The sequence below is a fragment of the Taudactylus pleione genome, unplaced genomic scaffold, assembly GCF_031769625.1.
Source record: "Taudactylus pleione unplaced genomic scaffold, aTauple2 ptg000201l, whole genome shotgun sequence".
In the NCBI taxonomy this organism is placed as follows: domain Eukaryota; kingdom Metazoa; phylum Chordata; class Amphibia; order Anura; family Myobatrachidae; genus Taudactylus; species Taudactylus pleione.
In genome coordinates, this window is record NW_028284603.1 from 45741226 (window position 1) to 45754353 (window position 13128).

Consider the following 13128-nt stretch of genomic DNA (forward strand, 5'->3'; position numbering starts at 1 on the left):
CTATAGCGAGCGGCCAAAATGATGGTCGCGTTGGTCAAGACCATCGCGACCATCGGGCTTGCGACGAGACCTTTGCGGTAGGGTCTCGCTGCCGCAAGCCTTGGAGTGCTTTTGGCTCTATCAGAGCCAAAAGCACTCCCACTGACATCACTAGTGATGTCAGTGGGGCCGGCCCCAGACGGTAGGCGTTCCCATGGGAATGCCTCCATCTGAGCAGCCACGCCCCCGGCATGCCCACCAAGGAGGCGTGCTGTCAATCACCATCAACAGCACGCCCCCTTTGGTGCGAGACCCTTAACGACGGCTTGGCCATCATTATTCGGGTCTCGCGCATGCGCATGCCGGAGCCGCCTCCGTCGTGCGCATGCGCACTTGGGCAACATCGACCCGCTTGTGAGTGCTCAGCGCTCGCGAGCGGGTCTGAATCAGGCCCGTAATGCAGTTGTTCACAGGATTGTGCAGTGTCAAACGACCGCATGGTATATCTACTCCAACCCCTAAGTATCACTTATCAAAATACAATGTTGTAGAGGCAACCTGCGCCCTCCAGACTGCAGCTCAGTCACACACCCAGAGTGCACCACAACTCTAAACCTTGAAATAAAAACAAAACGGGTGGTTCAATAAGCGCTGTCTTCCAAGACCATACGAAAGTCCTTCTTGATTGGAACTGTCATTAAAAGATAAAAAGAAAATACACAGCGAATTATGCTAATCTTGTTAAATATTTCTGTTGATATGGAGTCTTGATTCCACGACTCAAATCCTTAATAAACAATGCGTTCCTATCGAGGTATCTTTGTATTCGGGATGGTAGGTGGTTCTTGGCAATCAAAAAAAGTTCTTTGTCCAAAATGATTCAAGAGTATGGAATTTATTGGGACAAAACCATGTAAAATGGTACATACATAAAGCACAGACTCCACTATAACTGAGTGGAAAGTAAAATAACAATCGTCCCGTTTATATGTACCATAAGAAGTGGGCAGAAGGTTGTGGAATGTGGATAGGAACGTTGTTGCTGATCAGGAGGAACCTATGCATCAATGTCTCCAGTTTCCGGTGGGCCCTCTGGTAGCGAATACCCCTGTCAGTGATCACTCCACACCAGCCGCTTGCACACTGTGTAGTATGGGAGATCACCTGACCGGAGGAATGGAGAACATCACCGGAGGCCTGGTGCATGCAGGTAAGTGTAAGAAAGGGAGGGGGGGTCGCGGGGGGTTAGCGCCGGGTGGCGGGGCTTAGCACCGGAGGGGGGCTAGCTGCGGCGAACGGTCAGCGCATGCGCGGGCACTTAATCACGGTATTTTTTGCGAAAATACCGTGATAAGGCTCCGAAGGGGATTAGCAGGGATAGAGCTTTATCGCAAGCTCTGTCCCTGCAAGGGATATGTAGTAAATCCCTGTGATATTGCCTGAATTCGCAATGCGAATTCACTCGGTAATATCACACTACAATCTGCATTACCAATGCGGATTGTAGTAAATAGAGCCCAGAGTGAGAAGTGATAAGAAAGTGATAAGGTGCCAGCCAATCAGCTCCCAGCTGTCATTTTTCAAACACAGCCTGTGAGATGACAGTTGGGAGCTGATTGGCTGGCACCTTATCACTTTCTTATCACTTTTCACTCTGTCTCCTAACACTGCTTAGTAAATAGACCCTAAAGAGCCTGATTCTGATTGGTGCACACTGCTGATGTCAGATTCAGTGGAGCAATAATTTTCTTCTGCATATGCCTATGTCATGCTGAGTATGCATCCAGATACTTGCGCATAGAGTCAGAGTAGTGTACGGTAGACACAATCTCAGCAATGTGCTAAACATGTGCATTCCTGGGCAGTAACAGAAAGGTGATGTAATGTATGCACTGAGATGGTCTGACCTATGGGCGTGTTCTAGGAGTGTCATAGGTATGTTGGTGAAAGTAGATGCTCAACAGCTTACATAGGTCATACATTTTGCTTGTGCGACCAATGTATTTCAGCATCTATGGATGTTGACATTGGGAATCTCAGTCCCTGCACATTCAGGTGCATGGATGTACACCAGGAAAGGGCTTTGTAGTGATGTTTGCATAATCTCGCAGATGCAAGACCGTCAAAAGATGCAGATCGGATGCGGCTATGACCGACTCAGAATAAGTCCCAGAATGTCCCTACTTCTGCTTGTATTTGCACATAGATCCAATCCAGGGCTGTAGAGAGCTCTGCCGGGCCCAGGTACAGAGGGGGGGTGTTGCCTAATTGCAGGCATGGCCACGCCCCCTTGAAAAAAAAAAAACAGTTTTGCGCACCGGGGAGGGAGGCGCTGTGCAGTGCAGTTCCTCTTTCAGGCTCCTCCTATCACAGCAGAGAGGCAGGATACCCCCCTGAACCCAGCGCAGAAACCAGAACAATATAAAGAAATGGGGGTTTATTACTCTGAATCACTATCTACTAGGACAATTCTAAATGAACATTAGAACATTCAATATTTTTGCAATGCAAAAGGTACAGGATATCACCTTAATAAGCTTAGGTTCGCTCTATACATACTGTATACTTCTATGTGCTGACTGATCTCAGGGCCTGATTCAGAGCCGGACGCTATTTGCGGACGGTCGCTCCAAAATAAGGGCCGGCTATTTAAAATGAGCGCTCGCTCTTTGCGGTTTGTTGACGCCTCTATGTCTGAGCAAGCGAACGAAAAATGCGCTCGCTATTTTGTAAAGACGCCCCTTTGCCGTTCGCAACACACATCATCTCCGGTATTTATTAGATTAATCGGGTACATCGAAAGTAGGGGTGTGCATCGGCCACTTTTCGTGTTTTGTGTTTTGGTTTTGGATCTGGATCTTTCTTCGTGTTTTGGATCTGGATTGGTTTTGCCAAAACCACCCTTCCGTGTTTTGGGTTCTGGGTTTTGTGTTTTGGATCTGTATTTTTTTTAAAAAAAGCATAAAAACAGCTAAAATCACAGAATTTGTAGGTTTTTCTGCTCCTATGCTATTATTAACCTCAATAACCTTAATTTCCACTCATTTCCAGTCTATTCTGAACACCTCACACCTCACAATAGTGTTTTTATGTCCAAAAGGTTGCACCGAGGTAGCTGGATGACTATGCTAAGCGACACGAGTGGGCGGCACAAACACGTGACCCATCTAGGAGTGACACTGCAGTGGCAGGCAGGATGGCAGTTAGAAAAACTAGGCCCCAAACTGTACATAATGCAAAGAAAAAAAGAGGTGCAAGATGGAATTGTCCTTGGGCCCTCCCACCCACCCTTATGTTGTATAAACAGGACATGCACACTTTAACAAATCAATCATTTCAGCGCCAGGGTCTGCCACACAACTGTGGCTGAAATGATTGGTTCGTTTGGGCCCCCACAAAACAAGCTGGCAATTAATGTGTCCCTGCACAAACTGGCTCTACGGAGGCAAGATGTCATCCTCATCCTCCTCATCCACCGATTCCTCACCCTCTTCAGTGTGTACATCCTCATCCTCACAAAGTATTAACTCGTCCCCACTTGAATCCACCACCACAGGTCCCTCTGTACCTTCTGGAGGCTGGTCTCCCTGGAAGAGCTGATAATTCATTTTGATGAACATCATCTTCTCCACATTCTGTGGAAGCAACCTCCTACGCCTTTCGCTGACAAGGTTCCCGGCTGCACTAAACACTCTTTCGGAGTACACACTGGAGGGGGGGCAACTCAGGTAAAATAGAGCCAGTTTGTACAGGGGCCTCCAAATTGCCTCTTTTTCCTGCCAGTACAGGTATGGACTGTCTGACATGCCTACTTGGATGCTGTCACCGATGTAATCCTCCACCATTCTGTCAATGGTGACAGTATCATATGCAGTGACAGTAGACATGTCAGAAATTGTTGCCAGGTCCTTCAGTCCGGACCAGATGTCCAAACTTGGTCCTGCCTGCCCTGCATCACCGCCAGCGGGTTGCTTAGGATACCTAAGTTTTTTCCTGGCAGCCCCAGTTGCGGGAGAAAATGAAGAAGGAGCCGTTGACGTGTCACGTTCCGCTTCAGCTGACAGTGTGTTCACCAGCAGGTCTTTGCACCTCTGCAGGCTTGTGTCGGCCGGAAAGAGAGACACCACATAGGCTTTAAACCTAGGATCGAGCACGGTGGCCAAAATGTAGTGGTCTGATTTCAACAGATTGACCACCCTGGAATCCTGGCAAAGCGAATGAAGGGCTTCATCCACAAGTCCCACATGCCGAGCGGAATCGCTCCGTCTTAGCTCCTCCTTCACTTTCTCCAGCTGCTTCTGCAAAAGCCTGATGAGGGGAATGACCTGACTCAAGCTGGCAGTGTCTGAACTGACTTCACGTGTGGCAAGTTCGAAGGGCTGAAGAACCTTGCACAACACGGAAATCATTCTCCACTGCGCTTGAGTCAGGTGCATACCCCCTCCTTTGCCTATGTCATAGGTGGATGTATAGGCTTGTATGGCCTTTTGCTGCTCCTCCATCCTCTGAAGCATATAGAGGGTTGAGTTCCACCGCGTCACAACCTCTTGCTTCAGGTGATGGCGGGGCAGGTTCAAGAGTGTTTGCTGGCGCTCCAGTCTTCGGCACGCAGTCGCTGAATGGCGAAAGTGGCCAGAAATTTTTCGGGCCACCCAAAGCGTCTCCTGCACGCCCCTGTCGCTTTTCAGAAAATTCTGCACCACCAAGTTTATTGTGTGAGCAAAACATGGGACGTGCTGGAATTTGCCCAGATGTAATGCCCGCACAATATTGGTGGCGTTGTCAGATATCACAAATCCCCAGGAGAGTCTAAGTGGGGTAAGCCACTGGGCGATGATTTCCCTCAGTTTCTCTAAGAGGTTGTCGGCGGTGTGCCTCTTACTGAAACCGGTGATACACAGCGTAGCCTGCCTTGTAACGAGCTGGCGTTTCTGAGATGCTGCTACTGGTGACGCTGCTGCTGTTGCTGCGTAAGGTGATACATCTACCCAGTGGGCTGTCACAGTCATATAGTCCTTAGTCTGCCCTGTTCCACTTGTCCACATGTCCGTGGTTAAGTGGACATTGTGTACAACGGCATTTTTCAGGACACTGAGGACACTTTTTCTGACGTTTCTGTACAGTCTCGGTATCGCCTGCCTAGTGAAGTGGAATCTAGACGGGATTTGGAACCGGGGACACACTACCTCCATCAATTGTCTAAATCCCACTGCACTAATGGCGGATACCGGACGCACGTCTAACACCAACATAGCAGTCAAGGCCTCAGTTATACGTTTTGCTTCAGGATGACTGCTGTCGTACTTCATCCTCCTCGCTAAGGACTGTTGGAGGGTCAATTGTTTAGTAAAAGTAGTGGTGTTCCTACTTCCTCTCTGGGATGATGAACGACTCCCAGCAGCAGCAGCAACAGCAGCAGCGGCAGCAGTAGGCGTAGCAATGCTGGATCCTCCGGAGGAATCCCGGATAGGAGAGTCAGTCATGCCAGTGATATGGCCTGCAGGACTACTTCCGATCCTGACTAAGGAGGAAATTGACGAGGAGGGAGTTGACGGTGTGGTTTGCAGGCGCTTGGATACAACAGGACAACGGGATTTAGGTGTCCCTGGACTGCTTACGGTCTGAGCCAAAGTTTCTGAACTTGACAGTAACTTTTTATGAACGCGCTGCAGGTGCCGTATAAGGGAGGATGTTCCTAGGTGGTTGACGTCCCTACCCCTACTTATTTCACCTTTACATATGGTACATATGGCAAGACAGTTGTTGTCCGGATTTGGATAGAAATATTGCCAGACCAAAGAGGTGGAATGTTTGGTCTTCTGCCCAGGCATGACCGTGATGGGCTTTTTCATCCCACGGACAACAACTGTCTCCCCCGGAGCCTGATTTAAACAAACCACATCACCATCAGAATCCTCCTCGCCAACTTCCTCCTCAGCGCCAGCTACACCAGTATCCTCATCCTGTTGTACTTCAACAGTGACATCTTCAATTTGCATATCAGCAAGTGGACTGTGGGTGCTCCTTTCAGCACTTGCAGGGGGCGTGCAAATGGTGGAAAGAGCCACCTCTTCCCGTCCAGTGCTGGGAAGGTCAGGCATCGCAACCACCACCACACTTGGACTCTCTTTGGGGATTTGTGATATCTTCTTAGAAAGCACAGTTCTTCGCTGTGCTTTTGCCAGCTTAACTCTTTTGATTTTTTTAGTGGGAGGAGTGCTTCCATCGTCATGTGAAGCTGAACCACTAGTCATGAACATACTAGGGATCGACCTTAGCCGTTCCTTGCCACTCCGTGTCGTAAATGGCATATTGGCAAGTTTACGTTTCTCTTCAGCTGATTTAAATGTCTTTTTCAAGGTCATTTTCCTGAACTTTGCCATTTGGGATTGTATGTGCCCTCTACTATGACATTGGGCATCGGCCTTGGCAGACGACGTTGATGGCATGTTATCGTCTATGTCATGACTAGTGGCAGCAGCTTCAGCACTAGGAGGAAGTGGTTCTTGATCTTTCTCTATTTTATTTTTATCGGAGAAAGTTTGGTCCTCCATTTATGTTATATCGATTTGATATATACGTGCGGCTAAACACAGAAAATAAATTTTTTTTTGGTTCGGACTGGAGTGTACTTTGTGGGTTACAGCACCCTTTAACGGTCAAGCCAGCCGGCCCTTTACTTATGACACAGGCGCACTCTTGGCACTACTTTGTTGATGCACGTGCGGCTACTGCGCACACAATTCACAAACACAGAAAATAATTTTTTTTTGGTTTGGACTGGAGTGTACTTTGGGGGTTACAGCACCCTTTAACGGTCAAGCCAGCCGGCCCTTTACTTATGACACAGGCGCACGCTTGGCACTACTTTGTTGATGCACGTGCGGCTACTGCGCACACAATTCACAAACACAGAAAATAATTTTTTTTTGGTTTGGACTGGAGTGTACTTTCGGGGGTTACAGCACCCTTTAACGGTCAAGCCAGCCGGCCCTTTACTTATGACACAGGCGCACGCTTGGCACTACTTTGTTGATGCACGTGCGGCTACTGCGCACACAATTCACAAACACAGAAAATAATTTTTTTTTAGGTTTGGACTGGAGTGTACTTTCGGGAGTTACAGCACCCTTAACGGTCAAGCCAGCCGGCCCTTTACTTATGACACAGGCGCACGCTTGGCACTACTTTGTTGATGCACGTGCGGCTACTGCGCACACAATTCACAAACACAGAAAATAATTTTTTTTTGGTTTGGACTGGAGTGTACTTTCAGGGGTTACAGCACCCTTTAACGGTCAAGCCAGCCGGCCCTTTACTTATGACACAGGCGCACGCTTGGCACTACTTTGTTGATGCACGTGCGGCTACTGCGCACACAATTCACAAACACAGAAAATAATTTTTTTTTGGTTTGGACTGGAGTGTACTTTCGGGGGTTACAGCACCCTTTAACGGTCAAGCCAGCCGGCCCTTTACTTATGACACAGGCGCACTCTTGGCACTACTTTGTTGATGCACGTGCGGCTACTGCGCACACAATTCACAAACACAGAAAATAATTTTTTTTTAGGTTTGGACTGGAGTGTACTTTCGGGGGTTACAGCACCCTTAACGGTCAAGCCAGCCGGCCCTTTACTTATGACACAGGCGCACGCTTGGCACTACTTTGTTGATGCACGTGCGGCTACTGCGCACACAATTCACAAACACAGAAAATAATTTTTTTTTTGGTTTGGACTGGAGTGTACTTTCGGGGGTTACAGCACCCTTAACGGTCAAGCCAGCCGGCCCTTTACTTATGACACAGGCGCACGCTTGGCACTACTTTGTTGATGCACGTGCGGCTACTGCGCACACAATTCACAAACACAGAAAATATATTATTTTTTTAGCACTTGGGGGGAGCACCCCTGATGGACAGAGCACCCCCTGGACAACACTACAGCACCCCTTTAGGACTGGGACACTGCACAGGACTTTGGAACTGACTGCACAACACAGTCCAGCCAGCCCCTATGGACTTTGAAGTAGTGGACACAGCCCCTATTAACAACAGCAGCACAGCACAACACAGCCAGCCCCTATGGACTTTGAAGTAGTGGACAACAGCAGCACTACACTACACTACACTACACAGCACTAACTCCCACCCTCCCTCTTCACTGTCCACAGCCGAGTGAGAAAATGGCGCCGACGCGGGTACCTTATATAGGATCCAAAACCCGCGAGACTCGGAAGGCGGGATGATGACGTTTTGCCTCGATGTCAGATCCGAGTCAGGCGGGAAAAGTCGAGCCTGACTCGGATCGGACTCGGATCGGAGGGGCTCGGGGGGGTTCGGATTTCAGAAATCCGAACCCGCTCACCCCTAATCGAAAGGCATCTGAACTGCTCGCAGTGCTTGTGGTAGGTTTTTCTTACAGCTATCACTGTGAGCAGTTCAGGCTAAAAGACAACCAAGTGACGTGGTCGATGACGCTCCTTTACTAATTATGCACTCCCATTAAACGCCCTTTTGACCGTTTGGCACGCCTGCGTTCGGATCTCTACTCCCCCGTTTTCAAGCACCTTCCCCTGTTACCACCTACAAACGGTACATTCTGTAAATCAAATTAGCTGTTTTGCGAGTGCACGATTTCTGACCACAATGACTGGTTTGCACATGCGCATTACGACCCATACGCATGCGCAGTTGTGCGAACATCGCTCAGACCGAATGAGTGGCCGCTTACGAGCGGCTCTGAATCAAGCCCTCAGTCTTTACTGTGGTGCTTCTCACGTGACATATGCTATAATGCTTGGGGTGGTCACCCACAGCTATGCGAGCGGCCAGGAGGTCGCTCCAATATTAGGTAGGAGGGCGCTGATTCAGAGCGAGCGCTCTTGTCAGAGCGTCCGGCTCTGAATCAGGCCCTCTGTGCCCTCAGTCACAGCACTCTCCAGCACACACCATGGCTCCTGTCACGCTCCTCTCTCTCTTCCTTGGTTTTACTTTCTATCCTGAGCTGTGTAGTGCTGCTCACAGTTGACTGCTCCTGGGTCCTAGAGTCCCTCCTCACTGCAGATCCAGAACATTCCCCAGCACAGGGCAGCACATAAAAGTCCACATAAATGAGACCCTTATGGGGTATCACACACTCCCCCGCTAAAATCTTGTGTGTCTTCACGCAATAAACACACTTGCAAAGAACAGTATCTTGTACATTACTGCATAATCAACAATATAACATTCAAATCAATACAAAGTTGAAAACAGCAGTTTAGACTCTACAATGAGCAGGTAACACACCTTTGTGACTCTTCCTGAACCTATATATAGCCTGTTGCAACATGAACGTGAACTCCTCACCACTTATAGTGGTGTACTTACTATCTGGGCCATATTTCTCTGGGTAAAGATATGTCACAACCTCTTTATCTACACTAGCGGTTTCTACAGGGACATCAGATTCAGACTGTGACATAAGAAAATCTGGGCTACTGGGTTTAAGGGGCTCCGAACCCTCTGCTGTGGCCATGTGAATCACCCTTTCAGTGTCCCTTTCCCGGTCAGTGGAACTTGAATCTGCTTGACTGGGGTCAGCCATACTGAAATTGGTACATTCCACTTTCAGTCTGCTCTCATGTACCGGCTCTGAAGGGGGTTGCTGCCTAACTACATCCTGCATGCTCGGTTGCACCATTTCACTAGGTTCCTTCATGTCCTGTTCATCTCTTCGCCCCAAGGATTCACTCTGCTCTGGGACATTGGGATCTTGCTGTCTGTTTTCCGCTGGTATCATCTGGTGATATGGTAGGTGCCGACACCTCCGGTAAGACTGTGGAAGATCATCGTTCCGTCTATCAGTTGCACTTTCAACTGCTCTTGTCCTTTCTCCACCGTCGCTGTATTGATCATGTTGCTGAGTATTACTTAGAGTATCTCCGTGACATGGATAGTGCCAATGTTGCTTGCGATCTGTTGCAAATTTGCTGCCTCGTACCGGAACACCACCTGGACCAGTCACATTAACGGCTTTTATGCCTTTCTTTCCATTCGCCAATTCAAATTCGACCATTTCGCCACTTCTCAGGCTTCGGAAACACGTTTCAGGGATGGTCTTCTTAATGGCTTCATAATGTACATATACTCTTCTTTTGGTGTCTGTTCTTTTTATGAATCCGTAACCACGTGGCACGCTGAACCACACGACATGACCCAAAAGTCTTCTTGGGATGATTCGCTTATCGTCAATGGCATACAGTACATTAAACAATGTAGCTTGGTCCTGTCTTACTGCAATTGGACCTACCACTTTCTCTTCTTGAGGGCTGTCGGCAGTTCCGCTCAATGTGACCGCTTTATCTGCATCGTCGACATATAGGTCTCCCTCGAGTGTCGAATTGATTAATTACTCGCCTACCGGTCTCTCTGGAAACATCTCATCGGGGTTTGTTTTGCACTCTGCGGTCTGGATACCACTCCTCGTGTCTGGTTACAGCCCGTTTCTGTCTAAGGTCTCTTATCTCCTTTCTCATCTCGGTGAGCCACTGGTTGAGTCCTGCAACCCTGTCAGTCATTTCCCTGATCCTGTTGTCATCTACAGCTGGGTTGCCTATTTGAAGTTCCATGGTCGATCCTGTTCGTAGACGCCAAAATGTAACACCCCCAATTTGGTGGGATGTCAGTGAGTGGATCGTACCTGCTTTCTTTTGGAACCTGCTTGGGCATGGATCAGTGCAGTTCCTCTTTCAGGCTCCTCCTATCACAGCAGAGAGACAGGAGACCCCCCTGAACCCAGCGCAGAAACCAGACCAATATAAAGAAATGGGGGTTTATTACTCTGAATCACTATCTACTAGGACAATTCTAAATGAACATTAGAACATGCAATATTGTTGCAATGCAATAGGTACAGGATATCACATTAATAAGCTTGGGTTCACTCTATACATACTGTATACTTCTAATAAAACCTCATGCTAAACATATGAATGCCAAACTGCTCCCTCTGTGCATTAGAGGTGGTTAAACTAAATATATCAAGTTGCAGTTGTAGTTGGCAGAATCTCTAATGGTTCAACTATAAATTCAATAGAGAGCACAATGTCCCTGTGAGTACTCAGAATTCACTGTACAGCCTTTTGTTGGTGCACAAACTTTATAGATGACACTGAACTGTATTACTGGTATCCAAAATGGCGTCGCTGTCTCTGCCTGTGGGGCCACTGCACATTTCTGTGTTATGCACTACTGCTGTATATCCTGCTGCAGGCTTCTCTCACTGTACAGCAGTATGCTGGCTGCCCTGAGATCACAGACTTCTATGTGCTGGCTGATCTCAGGGGGTCATTCAGACCCGCTCGCGAGCGGCAGGACGATCGCAAGCGGGTCGATGTTCCCCACTGCGCATGCGCACGACGGAGGGAGCTCTGTCGTGCGCATGCGCAAGACCCGGCGAGCAACGGGCTCACCATCGCTCCGGGTCTCGCACCAAAGGGGGCGTGCTGTCGATGTTGATTGACAGCACACCCCCTTTGGTGGGCGTGCCAGGGGCGTGCCTGCCAGACGGAGGCGTTCGCCTACCGTCTCAAGCCGGTGCCACTGACATCACTAGTGATGTCAGTGGGAGTGATTTTGGCTCTGATAGAGCCAAAATCACTCCAGGGCTTGGGGCAGCGAGACCCTACCGCAGGGTCTCCGTCGCAAGCCCGATGGTCGTGATGGTCAAGACCATCGCGACCATCATCATGGACGCTCGCTATAGCTGTGGGTGGTAATCCACAGCTATGCGAGCGTCCATTAGGACGCTCCAAAAAAAGGTAGGAGGGCCCTGATTCAGAGCGAGCGCTCTGGTCAGAGCGTTCAGCTCTGAATCAGGCCCACAGTCTTTACTGTGGTGCTTCTCAAGTGACATGTGCTATAATGCTTGGGGTACCTGTACAGATGCCAGCACTTGTCTTTGCAGCATGCACACTCTCTCCTCTCCTTTGGGCTGCAGCAGCTTTAATAGATATGTGTCCTATCAGCTTCTCTTGTCCTGCTGCCTTACATGGAAGGGGTCTCCTCACAGTCACCCCGATCAGCTGCTGGTCCCTGCTCTCTGTGCCCTCAGTCACAGCACTCTCCAGCACACACCACGGCTCCTGTCACGCTCCTCTCTCTCTTCCTTGTAGAGATGGCTACTGAGTTGCTGTCTCAACACAATGACTCGAATCATTTGGAAGTTCGGATGATTCGAGTCATTCAAAGTTTAGTGTTTCGAGACAGCCGTCAGTAGCTTCTCTCAGTCAGTCACACAGAGTCAGATGTTTTACATTACAGTGTGTCATAGTCACTCAGTCATGATTACCTTCACTGTAGTGACTCTGAGGCTTCAGGACCCAGGTGTGTCCTCATGGATATGATCCTGGCTGCCAGCGTTTTGTTCAATGTTGATCCTCTGTGCGTACTGCCTGCCCATGCCCTGCCGCGGCCACCGGTTCACGCCGCTATCACGTCTACAGGGGGTTTGTGTATGTGCACTGACCCGAGTCAGTGCACGTTAATCTGCCAATGCCGCCGCACCTGCTAGTTTACGCCGCTTCCGCGGCTGCAGGGGGTGTGTGCTCTGACTATAGAGAGTCAGTGCACGTTAATCTGCCTGCCTATGCCGCGTGGCTAGATAAAGCTGGCTGGTACCGCGGCTACCGGGGAGGGGGAGTGCAGTCAGACAATAGTGCACTATGTGTGGCTATGTGCTGTGCAGTATGTGCACACACAGCCACACTGTGATTGGGCGGCAGTGCTCCAAGGTGACACCCCTCTGGGAGGGAAGTTGCTTGGAACAGCAGTGTGTGTCGTGATACTTAACTGCTCAGCTCATCATCACTGCTGCTGCCTGTGTGACTGACTCGAGACTGAGACAGTGCACTGCGCTGCAGACTCAGTGAAGACTCGAGAGACGAATCATCACAGCACTCTGGGGCTACAAGGGGCGGAGCTGACTCATGACTCACTCGGAGCCAGCAGCGCCCCTACATGGCATACTCAGTGACACACCCCTTGGGAGTCAGTGAATTTAGTGTTGCTATTATAAGCCCAAACCCGCCAAAACAAAATTAAAACAATTGCAAAGTAGCCAATTAGCTAAGCAACACAAAGTAGCAAGGTTGCTTAGTCACACT

General features: G+C 49.2%; 1 pseudogene; it reads right to left on the bottom strand.

Annotated features, from left to right (window-relative positions):
* Positions 1 to 620: 620 nt before the first annotated feature.
* On the bottom strand, positions 621 to 10593 carry LOC148518353 (uncharacterized; annotated as a pseudogene).
* Between the last annotated feature and the right edge of the window lie 2535 nt (positions 10594 to 13128).